Source organism: Trachemys scripta, chromosome 3 (genome assembly GCF_013100865.1).
Source record: "Trachemys scripta elegans isolate TJP31775 chromosome 3, CAS_Tse_1.0, whole genome shotgun sequence".
In the NCBI taxonomy this organism is placed as follows: Eukaryota; Metazoa; Chordata; order Testudines; family Emydidae; genus Trachemys; species Trachemys scripta.
The window spans coordinates 197598704-197611086 of NC_048300.1; the positions used below are offsets into that span (position 1 = coordinate 197598704).

Here is a 12383-nt window from a genome sequence, read left to right on the forward strand (position 1 = left end):
GTTTTTGAATTTTTGTTGTTGAAGAATTGCCACTTTTAAGTCTGTTATTGAATGTCCAGGGAGATTAAAGTGTTCTCCTACTGGTTTTTGAATGTTACAATTCTTGATGTCTGATTTGTGTCCATTTATTCTTTTGTGTAGAGATTGTCTAGTTTGGCCAATGTACATGGCAGAGGGGCATTGCTGGCACATGATGGCATATATCACCCTGGGGAGGAGGGATAGCTCAGTGGTTTGAGCATTGGCCTGCTAAACCCAGGGTTGGGAGTTCAACCCTTGAGGGGGCCACTTAGAGGTCTGGGGCAAAATCAGTACTTGGTCCTGCTAATGAAGGCAGGGGCTGGACTTGATGACCTTTCAAGGTCCCTTCCAGTTCTAGGAGATGGGATATCTCCATTTATTTAAATTTTTAAATATTTTTTAATCACATGGTAGATGTGCAGGTGAGCGAGCTCCTGCGGTTGTGGTTGATGTGGTTAGGTCCTATGATGGCGTCCCTTGAATTGATATGCAGACAGAGTTGGCAGCAGGGTTTGTTGCAGGGTTTGGTTCCTGGGTTAGTGGTTTTGTTGTGTGGTTGCTGATGAGTATTTGCTTCAGGTTGGGGGGCTGTCTGTAAGCGAGGACTGGCCTGTCTCCCAAGGTCTGTTAGAATCACTACAAAAAGTAATTTTCCCTCTGCTAATACTCACACCTTCTTGTCAACTGTTGGGAATGGGCGATGTCCACCTTAATTGAATTGGCCTCGTTAGCACTGACCCCCCACTTGGTAAGGCAACTCCCATCTTTTCATGTGCTGTAATATATATACCTGCTTACTGTATTTTTCACTCCATGCATCTGATGAAGTGGGTTCTAGCCCACCAAAGCTTATGTCCAAATACATTTCTTAGTCTCGAAGGTGCCACAAGGACTTTGTTGCTTTTGCTGATACAGACTAACATGGCTGCCCCCTGAAACCTGCAGCAGTCAAGTTTTCCCTGCCCTTTCTCCCTCCAGCCCCAGAGTGTGGTGTGTCAATAAAACATTGCGCTTAAGACCGGCAAATGCTGTGTGTCCTTTATGGAGTTGGAAAAAAAATTCAGAGGTGAAGGGGTTAAAAGAAAAAACCACAGGAGTTTCCATCTGCCCTCTGGAAGAACAGTGTGTTTGCTGGGCAGGAGATCGTTGTCAGCTCTGGTACCTTGGTGTTAGATCTTACGCCAAGAAGAACAGGAAAATGTTGGACTATCTGGAAAAACAGCTTGACTGTGAGCTGTGTCCCATGGGAAATGATGGAAGCACCGTTGCTTGGGGCTTCAGAGACCAGACTGGACAGAGCACAGGAGAATACACTGGGGTGTAGGGCACAGCAGTGATCTGATGGGCCTTTCCCATCCCTGGCTTCAAGGGGTTTTTAGCTGTGGTCTGTAGGGAGTTTGTGCAAAGGACGGCACCTTCCCGAGCAATGGAGGAGTGGTAGTTCTGGGGGTGGGCCAGCCTTAACTCAGCCCAGGTCTTTATTATTACCACCCAGCGGAGAATGGAAGGCTTTGCTGTTCCCCAGACTGTCTGGGTGACACGTGGGCCAGCCTGGATGCAAGTGTGGTTTTTCAGGGGAAACTCAAAACGAAACTGACAGATGAATGAAAGGGACATGGAAACTGACTCGCACTGTGCAGGAGCCCTTGTGAAGTGGCCTTATGGAGTTTGCACAGTTCTGTCGCTCTCGCAGCGCCAGACTCGCCGTGATTCTTCCTGTGCTTGGGGTGAAGGTAGTTTTCAGTTACCTTTGCACTCCCTGTATTTCAGCGCTATGGAGGGCCCTAAGTCAGAGCACCCCAAGAGCTATTGTCACTTTCCTTCTCCTTGCTGCAGCCCCATATAGGCATGGGAAGCAGAGAATAGCCATAATGCAGCACATGCTGCCACACCCAGGATCCCCCACACCATACTGGGGGCCTGAGAGCAGAGCCATGACCAGGATGTGGGGGGGATCCTTGGAGGGGCGGGGCTGTTTCCACTCACTTTAAGGCCACCTTATACTGCCACAGCATTATAAATGGGCCTTGACATAACTAGAATTAGGGCCTGTTGGGTACAGTTCTCGGTGGTACGACAGAACTGTGCCCAACAGATCAATCCCAGCTTGCTTTTCAGAGAAGGGTGAGCCGGCCTGTCCCCTCCTGCTCTCCACAGGTTTGGGGGAACCCGAGCTCGCCTTCCATGGGAACTGGTTAGAGAATGAGCAGGCTGACCCAGAGGCGGACTGAGTAGACGGGCTTCTTTACCGGGGTACTTGTTCCCCTCAACCCAATTGTTGAATTACTTACAGCACTCTTTATCTAAGTTAGTATGTAAATATCTACAATCACTGCAACACTCCCAAGCCCCTTATTGAGTAATATGAATGTCCATACAATGAATATTAATAACTATATACTGAATATAATTATCCCCGCCCCTGATTACCGTTAGTATATTCTACAGAGATCTTCAAATGCTGTAAAGTAAAAGTTACATTTCTTTACAATAATTGCAGACACAAATTCCCTGGAGCAGCACTTTGCAGGGAAGGGAGGAAGGGGCCAGGACCCTGAGCTTGGTTAGGTAGCTGGGAAAGGAAGGGAGGGGGAAGATAACACGGCTTTACACAAGGGTATCTTTTAGATCCCCACATTCCTTATGCAGCTGCAACGCTTATCAGTCCTTAACAAGGAGAAGGGAAGGGAGAGGGGTAGCACTTTATTTATCAAGCGCACAGAGGTACTGTACTTTATCTATCAAGCGCAGAAGCGGTGCCTGCTTGTGCCTCTACTCCCCAATACCATGTCTGCACACCAGTGGTTTCCCAGGTCTCTGCTTAACCCCTACATATCCCAACAGAAACGACATCTATTAAGAGACACAGCATTGGGTGTTGTGACAGCATCGCCATAGGCCGAGGCTGGACCAGCCTCCAGCTGCACTTCAGAACAAGGTGGTCAGTTCCATCCGCTTTAGGGCTTTCTGTAGCTCCCACCGCTGCTGTATCTTAACGCTGCACCTGGAAATCCGCATAGTGAGGTTTGTAGTGAACGTCAAAGAGGGTTCTGCTCTTCACCTTACTGTTTGTAGTACAGTAGCATCTAGGAGGCATTATAGAAGCATAGGGCTGGAAGGGACTTGAGAGGTCATCTAGTCCAGTCCCCTGCATTCATGGCAGGGCTAAGTATTATCTAGACCATTCCTGATTGGTGTTTGTCTAACCTGCTCTTAAAAATCTCCAATGAGGGAGATTCCACAACCTCCCTAGGCAATTTATTCCAGTGCTTCACCACCCTGACAGCTAGGAAGTTTTTCCTACTGTCCAACCTAAACTGCCCTTGCTGCAATTTAAGCCCATGGGGTTAACAAGAACCATTTTTCTCCCTCCTCCTTGTAACAACCTTTTATGTACTTGAAAACTGTTATGTCCCCTCAGTCTTCTGTTCTCCAGACTAAACAAACCCAATTTTTTCAAACTTCTCTCATAGGTTATTTTCTAGACCTTTAATCATTTTTGTTGCTCTTCTCTGGGCTGTCTCCAATTTGTCCCTTTCTTTCCTGAAATGCGGCACCCAGAACTGGACACAGTACTCCATTTAAAGCCTAATCAGCATGGAGTAGAGCGGAAGAATGACTTCTTGTGTCTTGCTTACAACACTCCTGCTAATACATCCCAGAATAATGTTTGCTTTTTTTGTAACAGTGTGACACTGTTGACTCATTTAGCTTGTGATCCACTATGACCAAGATCAACCAGGATCGGGGCCCTGTTGCGGTAGGTGATGTGCATATGTTGTAGGTAGATCTGCTTCCTGCTAAGGTGGAGAAGCTGTGGAACTCTTTGCCAGAGGACATTGTGAAGGCCAAGTCTATAACAGGGTTCAAAAAAGTACTAGGTAAGTTCATGGAGGATAGGTTCATCAATGGCTATTAGCCAGGATGGGGTCCCTGGCCTCTGTTTGCCAGAAGCTGGGAAATGGGCGATTCTGTTCATTATCTGTTCTGTTTATTCCCTCTGGGGTCACCTGGCATTTGCCAGTGGCAGAAGACAGAATACTGAGTTAGATGGACCATTGGTCTGACCCAGTATGACCATTCTTATGGTCTTAAGCTTGGTCAGAAGGGAGGGTCCTGTGGCATGCTCTAAATGCCATCACTCTTCGGGTCATTCTGATCTCTCCAGCAGCTCACTCTGCAACGGACACCCCCACCCGAGAGTACTTTGTCTCAGGCTGTCACACGCTTTGTCCTAGACTTTGTGAGCTGCACTGTCGCAGAAGAGAGCAGCTGCCGTGGATGGAGATGTGGTTGCTGGTGTAGCTGTCGATAGCTTGGAAAGTTGGGACCGAGGGCTTAAAATTAGCAACGAGAGGATTGGGAAGGGGACACTGGTGATGCGCTGAAGGAGGCCTGGCGTGTTGAGGAGGTCGGACACTATATTCTGCATAAGTTGCATCCTCTGGGTTGCTTCCACCTTTAGCCCCAGACAGAGTTACCACAATCCAGCTAGGAGGTGATAACAAAGAAAGGGATCACTGGGACTAAGGCCTCCTCCAGGAAGAAGAAGCTGGAGATAGAAGAAAGCATTTTTCTGGGTCTGAAGTGTCATGGAGTGGACTTAGAGGCTTGGGAGACACTTTTTAGAGAGTGCCTTGGCCCAGAGCTGGGACTCGGGAACTCCTGGGGATCTAATCCCAGCCCTGCCACTGATCTGTGGGTTTGGACAGGTCTGTTTCAGCTTCCTTGTTGTGTAAAATGGGGAGTAATGCGCAGCTCCAAGGGTGCCGGGAGGTTCAATTAGCTGCCGTGCCTCTGAGAAGTCTCTGTGCTGGTTGGTTTGTGATAGGTGGAACGGGCGAGGAGCCTCATCTGTGTAATTCTCTGTGCTGCAGCACTCGGCCTGCCATGGGGTCACCGCTGGCCCGTGCGCCTGCCCCAGTGTTCGCACGGGGACCGTGAGGGCTCAGTCTCCATTCCCCTTTGGTTATGTGGGTCTAGCTTGTCATGCCAAGCCAGGATGAGTGAATGGAGCTGCGTGTGTGTGTCTACCGGCATGTGCCTGTGTTTGTGTGTGTCCCTGAGGGTGCGAGAAATGCAAAGTGTGAGAGGGGCTGCCCCAGTCTGGGTGTCTGTACACACACACACACACACACACACGGCGGCGGGCGCTCCTGCAGCAAGTTGTGCATTACCTGGGGGGGCCGGGCCCCGCTTTGCACGGAAGCCCCAGCTGCTGCTGTCCGCTGTGGTGACCTGAGCACGGGAACTGCGGCCACTCTGGCACCGGCTGCTGCAACTGGACTTGATGCTGCTGCGGCTGCCTTCCTGCTGGGGCTGCTGTATTTCATGGTGCGAGGGGACGCTGCATGCTGGGCTCCCGTGGCACCGCACAGCGAGACACGGCAGCGTGGGTTCCACCGGGACTGCCAAACAGCCGGCACCCCTGGCTGCTGGGGCGTGAGGAGGAGAAAGTCACGGGTCAGGGGGGCTGCTGGCAGGGGCCCATCCTTGTTCATTAAGTTAAATGCACGAGCCTCGCTGCCGGACCACGGCTCCCACCCATAAAGCTGGCCCTGTTGGGGGGGGACAACAACCCCCCTGCCCCCAACTACACCTCTGCCTGGGCACACACACCCTCACCAGCTCTGCTAACACCCCTCCATCCTGACCCACAACCCGCTCGTGAGCATCCTCCCACCCACAGTTCTACTGATATCCCTCACTCCTGACCCGCTGGGCCCCTGCTAGTCAGTCATGGCAGGGCAGATACAAACACAGAAAATTATGCCCAAGTGTGCGGTGGTGTTTGATGTGGACAAATGGGGGCCTGGATTGAGACCCATGAAACTCATTCTCCTTCGAGGCCTGCATTAGAATTCAACCTAGCGCCTGCGGGACTGAGCAGCTAAGTGAACCCATTGGAATCCTGTCCCACGCAGCTTTAGAGCGTCCCTCCGGCAGCTACCCTCTATGTTCCTGGTTGGGCTCCCCGTGTCTCTTGTGTCCAGTCCTGCAGCAACAAGCTGCTACCTTCCCCAGACAGCATTTCCTCCTGGTGGGGAGTCGTTGGGATTGCCTTTAGTCAGCAGGACAAAACAACCCCCTTGTTACAATGCGATGCCATGTTACCACATTTCCCTCTCTCTCCACGCTGAGATATCAGCACAGGATGTGTCATATTGGACTACAATGCACTGTAAGGTGGATAGAAAGCTGGCTAGACACTAACTGGGCGGAGAGGTAGATATGCTGGAGGGTAGGGAGAGGGTCCAGAGTGACCTAGAGAAATTGGAGGATTGGGCCAAAAGAAATCTGATGAGGTTCAACAAGGACAAGTGCAGAGTCCTGCACTTAGGACGGAAGAATCCCATGCACTGCTACAGGGTGGGGACTGACTGGCTAAGCAGCAGTTCTGCAGAAAAGGACTTGGGGATTACAGTGGACGAGAAGCTGGATATGAGTCAGCAGGGTGCCCTTGTTGCCAAGAAGGCTAACGGCATATTGGGCTGTATTAGTAGGAGCATTGCCAGCAGAATGAGGGAAGTGATTATTCCCCTCTATTCAGCACTGGTGAGGCCACATCTGGAGTATTGCATCCAGTTTCGGGGGGCCCACTACAGAAAGGACGTGGACAAATTGGAGCGAGTCCAGCAGAGGGCAATGAAAATGATCAGGGGGCTGGGGCACATGACTTACGAGAAGAGGCTGAGGGAACTGGGGTTATTTAGTCGGCAGAAGAGAAGAGAGAGGGGGGATTTGATAGCAACCATCAACTACCTGAAGGAGGGTTCCAAAGAGGATGGAGCTCGGCTGTTCTCAGTGGTGGCAGATGACAGAACAAGGAGCAATGGTCTCAAGTTGCAGTGGGGGAGGTCTAGTTTGGATATTAGGAAACACTATTTCACTAGGAGGGTGGTGAAGCACTGGAATGGGTTACCTAGGGAGGTGAGGGAATCTCCATCCTTAGCGGTTTTTAAGGCCCGGCTTGACAAAGCCCTGGCTGGGATGATTTAGTTGGGGTTGGTCCTGCTTTGAGCGGGAGGTTGGACTAGATGACCTCCTGAGATCCCTTCCAACCCTGATCTTCTAGGATTCTATATTCTCCCATCACCACTCATGCCCAAGATAAATGTGTGGCTTTAATTGCCCTGCAGGCTAGGCTGCGTGTTGTAATTAACTGACTAATGTGTTTATGCGCCACTCTGCTTTAGTGGCCAGAGGCTTCTGCAAGATTATTACGTTGGCTGGTTAACGGTGATTATGCCACAGTTCAAGTGGTAGGCAAAGGTTCTGGAATCCAGGGGCACTGGGTTTTAACCCTTGATGCAGCATGTATGCAATGTATCTGACAGCTGTGATATCTGGCTCTGGGCAGCTGCAAGTTCACTGATGAGGCAGATCCGTAAACAGTAGAACTATCCCCTGAGTTCCAGGACCGTTGGTACTTGTCCTTCATAAACATGCCTGCATGTTGTGATAAAATTATCACTAAATCAAACTAAGAAGGGATCAGCTCTTGCTAATATCCTGGCCCTCCGTAAATTTGTCTCCTTGATTTCACAGTTATGTAAGACATTATCGTTTCATGTGCAGACAGATTGCATTTCATGGTGGCACTAATTCCACATGTCCTGATTATGCCACAGTATCTTGCAGCTGCTAGGAAAGCTTTTTTCCCCCGATGCTCTGAAGTTGCTCTGAGCAAACCGCTCCTTGGCTTATCAGATGTCTGCTTCTTTCTCCTCATGTCAGGGCTTTTCAATCATCCACTGCCTACGGTGCAGGACCTGAAATGGGAACAACTCAAGGTGTTAGCAGCTTGTCTCTGTATTCAGGCTAATTATGTTCTAAACAGACATCTGCATTGCCCACTGATGTGCTGTTCAAAGCTGATGGGTACAGGCACATTCAGGAATCGGGTTTCTCAGTGGGCCGCAGATTTCAGAGTTAGCATTTCATCTGGAGAACGGTGAAGCTCTGGTGGGCAGTGCAGGCTTATTTCATTTCTTTCTGCATCAGCATGCCCATCAGAAACCATTCTGGTGAGAAGACATTGCTATTATTTTAATTGACATTTTATAGCAAACGGGTAAGGCTAACTTAGGCTGTTGCACATTGCATCCGTTGTGTGACGGTGAATATTCATGTCTTCGGTTATGAAGAGTGACTTGCCGTGCCAAATTACAGAAATGGGATCCTCTCTAGTAATATTTTACTTTTAGATCATTCATCTTAAAGCACCTTACAGCACCACTGAAATGCAATAATCTCTGGGGTGGAGCATGGCAGGGGGACAGGTGTTGGGAGGGTGGATTTCTTTTCGCCCTGGACACTAGGGCAAATTCTCACTTATACAAAAAACGCCAAAAGGGTCTCTTACGGATAGGGAAACCAAGGCACACAATTGCCCACAAATGACACTTTATTTTTTTTAAGGTCATATACATACCGTAAACAATCACCCTTTATATGAAAGCTCCATGGCAAAAAGTTTCTAAAGGGTTGATAAATGATGACTAGAAGTTATAAGTATGTTAGATGGTTATAAGCATATCGGTAAGAAGGTGTGATCGATGGTTATAAGCAACCTATTGACATGCTGGACTGTATAACAGAGGATTCACCATGTATTGAAACATCTACCAATCCACAGCTACTGTAAATGGAACTTACAAACAAAGTGTGATCCTGTAAATTCTGTGTGGAACCGGATTTACCCAGCAGGTCTCGGAGTCCCAGTAACCTAGACACTCAATGCACCTCATTTCTCAGGCGTTTGTCTCAGGTTGCTGTCTAACAGTGTAGAATGTTTGGCGGTGAACAGCAAGCAGATTTTGAGACAGAGGAGGAAAAGAAAAACAGAGACGGTGAGTTGGAGACCCTTGGAGGAAAAGTACCTACAGATAAAGTATTATCACTGTATAGACAAGATACCCAGTGGCATGGGACACTGTTCTTCTTAGTGAATGTACTGTCTGACCTATCCTGGTCCATGAATCGTCTGCTCGGGCTGTCCTATTGTGACTCAAAGTGGAATTGTTAAATGAGTCTCTGTCAGGCCTGTCAGTCTAACTCTGCTCATATCCTGGCTCTTTTCAGTCAGTAATGTCAGGTGTGGGACACTTTGGTCACTGGGTTATTTTGTAATAGAATGTCATGAGCTAGTCTCCGCCTTGATAGAAGAATGTGAGACGGTTACCAGTGAATTCCATTTCTGGAGCTGTGACCTGCGGTCCATCTAGTCCAGTAGCTTCTCCCTGACGGTGGCTGATGCCAGATGATGGAGGAAGGTGTAAAAGTCCTCTCATAGACAATTCCACAATGACATGTGTAACTCTAGCGCCCCTTGTGACCAAGTTGGCCAAGAAAAGGCGTGCACAGGGAAAGTCCCTTCTACCCCAGGGGCACCTGTTCCAACCCCCCTGGAGTAACACATGTACCCTGCAATAGTACAGTGAATATAGGATAGGGAAATATTTATTTACAGAGGGATGCATGGAGAAAAACAACAGGGGAGAAGATTGGGGGAGCGGTAAAACAGGCTTACTTTCAACGCGAGGCCCCACGGGTCCAGTGGTACTGCAATACAAAAGGGCAGACACCAAGCACTGCGTCTACACTCAGACTTCAGGAGTCCTGGGCAGAGTTCCAGTCTGGCAGCGAGTCTCGGGTGATCCTGGTCGTCTTCGGCGCCAGTAAACTTCCTCCAGCAAACCCTTCCTGTGCCCTTAATCTCTGTGTTGCAGTTCCCTATTAAAGGGGAATAATGGCACTTCCTTTGTCTCTTTAGACTGTAAGCTCTTTGGGGCAGAGACCGTCTCCCACCATGTTTGTACAGCACCTAGCACATTGGAGCCCTGATCTTGGTTGAGGACTCCAGGTGCTGCTGTCCGGGGGGCTATTTGATTCCTCCGCCCACCAGTGCTGTTGCCAGCCCAAGTGTCTCAGGGTAAGTCTACACACCAAAGGAAAAAATAGGGCTGGGCCATGCCGGCTGACTCGGGGCTGCGGGGCTGTTTCACTGCTGCATGGACTTCCGGGGGAACCTCCCACCTCGCAGGGTCCTAGATCCCGGGCACCAGCCCCGAGCCCTGACGTCTACACAGCAGTGAAACAGCCCCGCAGCCGGAGCCCTGCGAGCCTGAGTCAGCTGGCACGGGCCAGCGGCAGATATCTAGTTGCTGTGTAGACGTACCCTCCGAGTCAAGATGGCAGCTTCCTATTAGTTAAGTGTTCTCCTATAGAACTTCCATGCGGCACTAATTTCCCTTTAAGGCCTGTTGCCCTTTATGGTGTCACAGTGATGGCTGCTCTGTAGACCAGGGATAACGAGGTCCCCTCTCTAATGGGGATCTTTGTGTGGATCAGACTGAGCTGCTCTCGGTCCCTGAGAATTTCTCTGTTTTCCAGGGAAATCGAAGAAGCAAATTCATTCAAAAAATGTTTTAATTAACAACTTAAAATCTCTTGAGGACAGATTCCGAGTCATCAGCCACTGCATAATTAGAACTGAAGAGCCTGATGGAACGCTGGGGCTTTGGCTGTTCTGGGAGAGTCCGGAATCAGAACTTCTGCATTCTAGTCCCAGTTCTGCTAGGTGACCTTGGGCAAGTCACGTTGCTGCTCTGTGCCTCAGTTTCCCCACTTGGAAAATGGGGATAACACTGAACTACCTCAGAGAGGTGTTACTAACTGGCAGCTCACCAATGAATAATGTCTGTAATGCACTTTGAGAGCCTTAAATCTCAGGTGCTTTAGAAGCACCAAGTTTGCATGTTTGAGCTTTGAAAAGGTTAAAATATGGGGCCTGATTCTACTCTTGGGTGTAAATTGGGAGTCATTCCATCGAAATCAATAGGATTACAGTGGTGTAAGTGAAAGGGGAGCTGGGTATAGGGACGCTCCCTGGAATGGAATGGTTCAGAGAGATGCAGGGAGCCAATGGCTTTTTCCAGAGTGTCATGTGACTGGGGAGAGCATTTGTCAGGGTTCCCTCTCCTCTCTGAATTCTGGGGTACAGATGTGGGGACCCACATGAAAGACCCCCAAGCTTACTTCTACCAGCTTAGGTTAAAAACTTTCCCAAGGCATAAATTCTTCCTTGTCCTTGGACGGTATTGCTGCCAACACCAAGTTAGTTAGACAAAGATTCAGGAAAAGGACCACTTGGAGTTCCTGTTTCCCCGAAATATCCCCCCAAGCCTTTCACCCCCTTTCCTGGGGAGGCTTGAGAGTAACCAAGGTGAGCACAGACCACACCCTTGGGTTTTTGAGACATTAAAAACCCAATCAGATTCTTAAAAACAGAACTTTTATTACAAGTAAAAGAAACACCTCTGTAAAATCAGGATGGAAGGTAAGTTTACAGGGTAATACGAGTTAAAACACAGAGGATTTCCCTCTAGGCAAAACTTTAAAGTTACAAAAAAACAGGAATAAACTTCCCTCTTAGCATAGGGAAAACTCACAAGCTAAAACAAAAGGTACTCTAACACATTTCCTTGCTATTACTTAATATTTCTGTAATATTAGATGTATCATTTCAGTAGGAGCTGGATTACTTGCTTGGTCTCTCCCTTTTGTCTCCCGAGAGAAAATCCACAGAGCACAAAAACAAAGCCTTTCCTCCCCCCACCATTTGAAAGTATCTTCTTTCCCCATTGGTCCTTCTGGTCAGGTGCCAACCAGGTTATCTGAGCTTCTTAACCCTTTACAGGTAAGGAGGGATTTTATGCTACCCTTAGCTGTATGGTTATGACAGCATCCCTAGGGATTTCCTGAGCAGCTGCTCTTCTGCGGCTGTGGGGAGCCCAGAAACCCTACGGCAACTCCGGGGAAGCTTTGCAGCTGCCGTGATTGTGACTGTTCCCCATCAGTCCCTGCTCACTCTTGCCTCGCTGTGTGGGTTCAGCACCTGGAAGGGGGAGGAGTTCATTCATCCCCACACAGCACAACACACGACAGCTGAACCAGCTGAGTCAGAGGCCCTGATTCTTCTGGTGTGACTCCACTCAGCGCTACTCCTGAGGTGCACCAGTGTGAATGAGAGGAGAATCAGGACTCGAATGTCACTGCACGCTGCCCTGGCACTCGCTGCAGACCAGCAGCAGAACCACAGAGCTAAAAAGCACGAGTCTCTATCGTTGGAGCTGAAGGAGTAATTCCATGAGCTAGCCGTTGTAGTAGACTTTACCCTCTTACATGGATTGGCCACTAGGGGGGGGATAAAGACTCATACACAACATGTATTGGGTTTACCTTTGCAGCACATAGATTCATTACAAAACGGCCAGGGGGAATAGATAAAGCAAAGAAATGTTGAGGCCTGAGGCATGATAATTGGAGCCGTGTTAGCCAAGCCCACTGTACAAGCCTGG

At 49.1% G+C, this 12383-nt stretch overlaps 1 protein-coding gene across 2 annotated transcripts in view; it reads left to right on the forward strand.

Annotated features, from left to right (window-relative positions):
- The window catches only part of EFR3B (EFR3 homolog B), a 161917-nt gene that overhangs the window by 19509 nt on the left and 130025 nt on the right, over nt 1-12383 (forward strand). The window lies entirely within an intron of this gene.